This window comes from Hyperolius riggenbachi, chromosome 7 (assembly GCF_040937935.1).
Source record: "Hyperolius riggenbachi isolate aHypRig1 chromosome 7, aHypRig1.pri, whole genome shotgun sequence".
In the NCBI taxonomy this organism is placed as follows: Eukaryota; Metazoa; Chordata; class Amphibia; order Anura; family Hyperoliidae; genus Hyperolius; species Hyperolius riggenbachi.
Window position 1 is genome coordinate 145271949 of NC_090652.1, and position 9129 is coordinate 145281077.

At 44.2% G+C, this 9129-nt stretch overlaps 1 non-coding gene across 1 annotated transcript; it reads left to right on the forward strand.

Moving 5' to 3' along the window:
• The first annotated feature begins 272 nt into the window (after positions 1–272).
• Positions 273–344, forward strand: TRNAT-CGU (transfer RNA threonine (anticodon CGU)). Its single transcript has one exon. It is a non-coding gene; the product is annotated as a tRNA-Thr (tRNA).
• Positions 345–9129: the final 8785 nt, after the last annotated feature.

Sequence of the window (9129 nt, forward strand, 5' to 3'; positions counted from 1 at the left end):
TTGAAAGTTCTCAATGTTCCCCCCTCCTCCCAACGTAGCGTTCTCTGTAATATGCATGACAGTCTCATCGCCATGCCGAGTTAGGGCACGAAGGACGATTGATTGAATATAAATATATCAAATGAGCTGAATAAATGCCTAGGCAGCGTAGACAAATAGAAGCAAGGAATACAATAGCTCCGAGGAAAGGTTACAATAAAAAAGTAATTGTATAGTAGTGGAATGTTTGGGCAGTAGCATGACAAGACGTGGCTACAGTGAGTTTAGACGCAGGCGCGGTGGCCAAGTGGTAAGGCGTCGGTCTCGTAAACCGAAGATCACGGGTTCGAACCCCGTCCGTGCCTACACGGAGAATTTTTAAATAAATTGCCAAGCAGTTTCCGTTTTACACAGGACTCGTTCTGCATTAAAGTGTTGTCAGATAGCTATTGATACCTAGTAGTTAGCTGGATTTAAGCTTAGTACAGGATGTTGTATACTGCAGAAAATGCTATGTTGTTGTCATCCATAACGTATTCATGATTACCGTCCATGTACAGCCTGTCGCGTGACAGTGCTATGCAGCCAAGGGACAGCAAACATAATTGTAACCATTCTTGTCATAGCAATTCAGTTATTTTCTTAAAATACTGGTCAGTCGAGATGCAATACACGAGCTGTCATCAGTAGCAAGGGGCTGCTAGTTACTCCTTGAATATCCATCTTTGTTGCTATTTTTGCTCAGTGCAGTGAGCACAGATGGTCTACAAGTTTTTCAAAGGATTGGCTCTTAGTGAGAGGTTTGCAGAGAGAGGTGCTATAAGGAGTCCAAGAACAGTGTATAATGTAATTTAAACGTTAGCATAGAACAGTGGTTCTCAAACTACCGTCCGCAGCCCCTCAAGGCTTTTTCACTGGCCCCCAAACACAAAATGTATAACTTAGACCGCATATAGAATAGCAGTGCTGGCACCACCCATCCACATACTAGAAGCCAACAAGCAGTCATTCACTGGCTTCCACTCCAATTCTGCATCAAGTGACACTGCTGTCCAATCGGACGGCAGTTTGTCACCTGGGTATGCTTCACTGTCTCGTGCACAAAGACAGGCGCCACATGACTGAATGCTGCTGGGAGTTTTCCTCTGGGCATGATTGGGAGGAATCAATACCTAGATTCAATGTAATGTTTTTCAACATCATTTTATGTATGTTCCGGCCCCCCAGCAGTCTGAAGTACAGGATCTTCTCAAAAAATTAGCATATTGTGATAAAGTTCATTATTTTCTGTAATGTACTGATGAACTTCAGACTTTCATATATTTTAGATTCATTACACACAACTGAAGTAGTTCAAAGCATTTTATTGTTTTAATATTGATGATTTTGGCATACAGCTCATGAAAACCCAAAATTCCTATCTCAAAAAATTAGCATATCATGAAAAGGTTCTCTAAACGAGCTATTAACCTAATCATCTGAATCAACTAATTAACTCTAAACACCTGCAAAAGATTCCTGAGGCTTTTAAAAACTCCCAGCCTGTTTCATTACTCAAAACCGCAATCATGGGTAAGACTGCCGACCTGACTGCTGTCCAGAAGGCCATCATTGACACCCTCAAGCAAGAGGGTAAGACACAGAAAGAAATTTCTGAACAAATAGGTTGTTCCCAGAGTGCTGTATCAAGGCACCTCAGTGGGAAGTCTGTGGGAAGGAAAAAGTGTGGCAGAAAACGCTGCACATCGAGAAGAGGTGACTGGACTCTAAGGAAGATTGTAGAGATGGACCGATTCCAGACCTTGGGGACCTGTGGAAGCAGTGGACTGAGTCTGGAGTAGAAACATCCAGAGCCACCGTGTACAGGCATGTACAGGAAATAGGCTACAGGTGCCTCATTCCCCAGATAAAGCCACTTTTGAACCAGAAACAGCGGCAGAAATGCCTGACCTGTACTTGACACTGGACTTCAGGCATTTTGGCATTTTCCTCCCCCCAGTCTTTCTCCAGACTCTGGCACCTTGATTTCCGAATGACGTGCAAATGTTGCTTTCATCTGAAAAAAGTACTTTGGACCACTGAGCAACAAACAGTCCAGTGCTGCTTCTCTGTAGCCCAGGTCAGGCGCTTCTGCCGCTGTTTCTGGTTCAAAAGTGGCTTGACCTGGGGAATGTGGCACCTGTACCCATTTCCTGCACACACCTGTATACGGTGGCTCTGGATGTTTCTACTCCAGACTCAGTCCACTGCTTCCGCAGGTCCCACAAGGTCTGAAATCGGTCCTTCTCCACAATCTTCCTCAGGATCCGGTCACCTCTTCTCGTTGTGCAGCATTTTCTGCCACACTTTTTCCTTCCCACAGACTTCCCACTGAGGTGCCTTGATACAGCACTCTGGGAACAGCCTATTCGTTCAGAAATTTCTTTCTGTGTCTTACCCTCTTGCTTGAGAGTGTCAATGATGGCCTTCTGAACAGCAGTCAGGTCGGCAGTCTTACCCATGATTGCGGTTTTGAGTAATGAACCAGGCTGGGAGTTTTAAAAGCCTCAGGAATCTTTTGCAGGTGTTTAGAGTTAATTAGTTGATTCAGATGATTAGGTTAATAGCTCGTTTAGAGAACCTTTTCGTGATATGCTATTTTTTTGAGATAGGAATTTTAGGTTTTCATGAGCTGTATGCCAAAATCATCAATATTAAAACAATAAAATGCTTTGAACTACTTCAGTTGTGTGTAATGAATCTAACATATATGAAAGTCTAAAGTTCATCAGTACATTACAGAAAATAATGAACTTTATCACAATATGCTAATTTTTTGAGAAGATCCTGTATGTTGACCCGGCCCTTGACCGAAAAAGTTTGGGGACCCCTGGCATAGAATATCAAAGCACAGAACATAACAACTGTTTCAACTTTAGTTGCAACAATCTTTCCCTGCTTCCATATTTTTCCCATTCCTTGGCATAGCTCGCCTACTCTGACCAGACATAATTGTCCAGAATCCTATGTAGTGTGAATGGGACTTTCTGTTGTGTCTGTTCTGACCCTGTCTGCAGCTAAATTCACATAGCATAGCATGTACAACGGTGCGCTTACAGCGCATCGGCTCAGGATATACTGATTTCTGTTGCAGTGTTGCCTCGTTCACAAATGCATAATTGTGCATCTGCCCTCACCCGTCCAGTCCAACTGCCATCTCGTCCACCTGCCCACCTGCCACCTACCTGTCGATTTTTCTCAGAGTAAAATGCACTTTAAATTACTTTTTTCTTAGGCTGGGTTCACACACAAAAGGTGTCCAGTCCTGCTCTGTCAGTTTTTGACATTTGGCATCAGTTTTGTATGAATTTTCTATGGCTTGGTTCACACATAAATCTGTTAATTTCTGGTTCTGTCCTGTTAGTTTTACATCAGTTTTGTATGAACTTTCTATGGCTTGGTTCACACATAAAAGGTGTACATTTCCCCAGCCAATCTAGTCCTGCATTATCAGTTTTCTATGTGTGTGATCACACATAAAAGGTGTACAGTTCCAATCCTGTCAGGTAAAACTAAAAGAAAATTGATGCAAAACTGACAGGACTGGACTGGAAAAGTACTGATTTATGTGTGAAACCAACCGTTGCTGTCACTTACAATATGTAGTGAGAATGTGACGGATCTGGCAGGTTTTGGACTAGTCCATCGCCTCATGGGGGACTTTCAGTTAATTATTTTCAAAAGCACTTACTGTATTGAAGTTGATCAGTCCAACTGAGACAGGCAAAAAGGGCGCCGGACAATCGGGGCGCCTGGACAGGACGATACTGATAAGCGTGACCGGACTGAATGACAGGGCTGGCAGGACATTACTGGCAGGACTGACGTGGACAGGACGATACTGACAAGCGTGACAGGGCTGATTGACAGGGCTGGCGTGACAGGACTGGCAGGACATTACTGGCAGGACTGGCGTGGACAGGACGATACTGACAAGCGTGACAGGGCTGAATGACAGGGCTGGCGTGACAGGACTGGCAGGACATTACTGGCAGGACAGGCGTGGTAGGACTAACAACGTGACAGGACTAAGACGGTTGTACAATGATGCAACAGCACTGCACGTTGTTTGGCCAGGGTTTAAATTCCCTAGCCTTCACACAAGTGCTGAAGCCCCACCCCTGCCACGACTACAAGGGAAAACCGGAAGTGCTTGCCCGTTCCCTAGAGCGCATGCCCATTCATGCAGATGGAGGAGTGGTTTAAACTCCTGAGCACTAGCTAGTTCTAGATCCAACATGATGTCGGCACACACAACACTCACACAACACGTGTCCGATTTTATAAATATAGATAGAATTAAGTAGCGGTAGTTTTAAATTTACAGTACATGACTGGCATTGACCTTATGGTCTTATAGGCCTGAATTAGGGCAAAGAACACACAGACCACACTAAGGCAGCACAATTTCAAAAGGGTGGAAGGCTGACCTTTGTTTCAACATTTTTTACATCTTTATCATGGAAGTCATTGGAGAGAAACAAATGATGAAATCCATATTTTTATTTCCCATAGTATAGAGGCATTACATAATTTGAAGTGTATGGGACGTTGAGGCCGACACGATCTGTGATCACAGAGAGGCTCAGTAAACGTGCTCTATGGAAGCATATAAAAAGAAATCTGGCCCTGGCTCTGTGTAAAGCAGTCATGATAGATTAAATGTGTTCTCCTTTCAGCCCCAGCATTGTAGTTTTGCTGAGAAGAATTGCTGTCATTGTACAGCAGTGCTTTGTGTGAGCTTTGCTACAAAGTATTCAATCCATTGCTGAAAGCATACTGTGACAACCAGATTGAACAAAGGAGGGCAGCAAAGGCACATTTGGTGTGAATAGATTAGAATATCTGTTAACATTTATACACAAGGCATGAAGTATTGGTGTCAGGGACCTCCAAAATGTTCTTCAGTGTTAAGAAATATTTCTATTACAGTTTTTTTTTTAATTTGCAAGATTGTGTGCACAATATAACATTTTTGGAATATGCAATCAGCCTTGGCTCCTTCTATATGTGTGAAAGTAATCAATCTATTATGCAATATGGCAATAAGATACTAATATATGGCATGAAGGGTCTCTAGAGAAATAGAAACTTCAGGCTGCAAAAGATAAATTGTAAAACTGGAACAACAACATACAATATATAGCAGTGATGGTCTTAAACTTGTGAGCAGACTATGCTGTGAGGAAAGTAGCTGTCTTCTGTAACGTTAGCAGATTTATCTGATTAACAAAGTTGCCCAAACCCTTTCTCACGCTACTGAAAGTGTTTTTGGTTTGCTGGGAGGTGTTTCAAGCTTTGTCAGTCCTTCATTTCTGTCTAAGGCCTTGTTAGGAACATGTCACACTGGTAACACAAAGTGGGGAAAAGAGGTGCCCATGGTATGATAAAACTGCGTTAAAAACAGCTAAAATGAAAAAAAAAATGAGGTGCCTTACCTCAAGGATGACAAATTGGAATAGTAAACAACAAACTTGGCAACACGTTTCATGGGTCTTTTTTCAATTTAGCAGTTTTTAATACAGTTTTATCATACCCTGGGCGCCTCTTTTCCCCTCTTTGTGTTACCCAACCTCCCTCAGGAGGGGTATTCTATTTGGTCAGATGGCTGATACCACACCCACAACCATCTAGAACCTTTTACACCAAGAGAGCGACAACATCCAGTTTGACTGGACACCCGAGTGGAGTCGGGTTTGTGCATATCCACCTGCCTACAGTGGTTGGTTGACCCCCTGCAACCTCCCTTTGTGAGTACCTCTACCTACTTCACTTCAATTGTCCATTGTTGTGACTTACTGCACCATCAGCGCTCCCGTTGTCTTTGTGTTTTTTGTTTCCTTCCAGGGTGTTTTCTGTTCACCCTACCCACCCATGTCACAGGGGTGACTGTTTTGATGTGGCATGATAGACTGCAATATGTTTATGTATCAGGGAGAGCATCTACTTCCATCTAGGAGTGCCTGTTCACATGTGTTTGTATTCAGTATTGTTCTTAAAAAAGCAATCAATTATAATGCCTGCAGTATTTCATGAAACCAAACTTTCATCTGGGATGCAACCCACGTAGAGCTGGTTTACTCTGGGGAGCTTTTCAGCGTTTTGCTTATCATCAGTGATCAGCAAGGCGCTGTGGCAATATATCCCATTATCACGGCCTCATTTGCGATCTTTATAATCAGCATGCAGCATGTTGGGAATGATTGCATTGCGATTGTAATTTCCTCAAAAAAGAAACACAAAGTGCAATTGCTGGTAAAATGATGAAAAATCACAACAAAAATCTAAAACGTCTGGCCTAACCTACAGTACCACCTCTGAAAGTGATAGTAAGTACATAAAATATGCTTGTACCTAAGAAAAGGCAAAACTCTGTATCCCATAGAGCCTTCCCAGTCCTCTCTCCATCTCTTCCTGGTGTCTTTGGCCCTTTTTGGGTTGCCTTCAGAAGAACCTGTGGCCCTGAGTACTTCTAAAGTCAGGTGGATCCATACTGTACACGCGCGAGTTCCCGCTTGCGCATGTGCAGTGCAGATGTGCCTGGCTTTGGAAGCACTCAGGGAAGCGAGTACTTCTGAAGACTGCCCGAGGTGTACCGAAGGCGCCAATTTTGAATGGGGGGCAGTGGTGGAACAAGTCGACATGGAAAGGACTGGGAAGCCTCTATGGGATCCAGAGCATTCCCTCTAAATAGATGAGTATATAGTCAGGTCACTTCGGGTTGCTTTAAGTTACTAACTTTTCAGCAGCCCTCACCGTGATCTAATCTGTTCCAGGCAATGGTTGCAAACTTTTTTCACATAATAGCACACATTTATCAATAGACAACTAAAAAAGAATCCAGTTTCACAGGATTATCTGTGGCCTGCAAAAATCTCCATCTTTGAGGTACTTTAGTAAATTAGGTCCCATGAGTTTTCATAGTAGTTATCGATGGTTCATGTGGGATGCATTGAGAGGTGTATGTTGCTGTTGGGGGACATGGCCTTTGAGCAACTGTTGTTCAAGGGTGTTAAGCTTGGGGGTGTAATCTCCACAGTCAGCATACAACACATAAGCTGACGTGAAGGAGGTACACACACCAGCACAAGGGATCAGGATATCCCCAGTTTAGTGGAGGAGAGGACTGACTCCAATAGGAGATTGTGGTGCACAGAGCCGGTGCAGATCTGAACAGCCACAAACACTTTCGTAATAACGTCTCAGCGCAAAGTAGCGCTGAGCGCATAAACCAGGACTGAGGAGATCAGGACAGGTAGACGGAATGAACGCTTGCTAGCTAGCGATTACTTAGCGACAGCAAGCGTCTAAAACCAGACAGACTGGAATGAGGCAGCCAATGCGTTGCGGCGATGGCGTGCCTCACAAAGACAGGACAGGAGAGACAGGAAATAGCAGGATCGAGATAGATGAACGTAACACAGATAAATATACAATAAGTATGTTTTCCTAGCGTATTACAATTACAGCTATCAATGAAACTATTTGTAAGGTCTGACTAACATATGTATATATCGGCAATGAACCGATATATGACATAAGCAGGAACGCTGACTAGGACTGGAGTAATACAGGGAACAGGACTCAGAAGGATTCGCTATCTCTTCGCAGAGATGAACGCAATCCACAAACAGTAACAGAACAGGATTCAGAAGGATTCGTTATCTCTTCGCAGAGATGAACGCAATCCACAAACAGGACCAGGAACAGGATAACTAGCTCAGCACGGGTGTTCACGATACGCGCAAACTACCAAAACGTGCTGGAAAACTGACTAACTGAACACAGGAAATAAACAGTTCGTGTACGTATATATCAGCAACACTGATATATCAACGTAACACGGATACAAGGAAAATAACAAAATGCGCAAGTATGCGTATATATTGGCGATGAACCAATATATGACACAAGACAAGCAAGTAACAACTTCTAGAACAAGAGCAGAACTAGGAGGACTCGCTGACCCCTTCGCAGGAGTCAGCGCAGTCCACACGGACCAGGAACGAGGTGGGGCACGAGCAGAGTAACAGATAGAGTCTGAAACTATGGTAGCCCATGAGACATTGCAGGAAGCAGTTCTTTATACTGAGGTCATCCAATGGGAGCAGACCTGCAGATTCCCACACAAGTGAATGGTAATTAATCACAGGCTGATAGCAGGAAAAGGCAGACAATGATATGCAGCCTGCAGGAAAGGGACTGCCCCTCCACTGCAGCAGACAATGTTTGTTTACACAAGAGCATGTCAAACTGTCATTAATTTCAGAGTGACTGCAGATGGAATCAGCAACTAGTTCAAGTACAAACCAAACTATGCAAGAAAATGCATGTAATGACATCAGAACTGCTTGGGTTACAATACCACTGCAGCCAGCAATAAACGCTGCAGACATGATCATAACATTACCCCCCCCCTTAAAAGCGGATACCAGACGCTTTTTGAAACTGAAATTCCCAACAAAACAATCTGACTGATAATTCATGATGACCGGGACAGCCCGGCAAGACCAAATTCCAGAATCAGTCCCCACAAGACTGGACCCATCAGAACCAGAACCTACAGAACCATGCCCGTCAGCACCACAAGCCTCAGTGTGATACCCATCAGAACCACGACTTCCAGAGAAAAGCCCCCAGAAACTCTCTGAGCGATACCCACCGCCTTCTCGGGACTGTCCAAAAACGCCAAAGCCTTTGCAATGCCCACCGGAACTGTCCCCACCAACACAAAACCCACCGTTGAACCAGTCCAAGGTACCAGGACAAGTTTCCTCAGAGATCTCCCAGAACACTTGGAAGCTCCAAAGAGATCCCCACAGGTCAGAACGCCCCTTAGGCTCACATGGAGAACCATCAAGAACCCCTATGGAACCCAGGGCAACTCTAGAGTCAGGGTCACAAGGACAAACATCAAGATCAGGGTTTTTAGGGACCAGAACCATCTCCGGGCATGCAGGCCAACCGGCAACATCAGAACATGTCTCCACTAGGGAAGCGTGTGAGCACGCCAACACAGACACACTTGGGCACTCTGGCATACGAAGCACATCTGGGCACACTGGCACAAGAGAGACTTCTGGGCATGTCAAGGAACTGCAAACCTCAAAG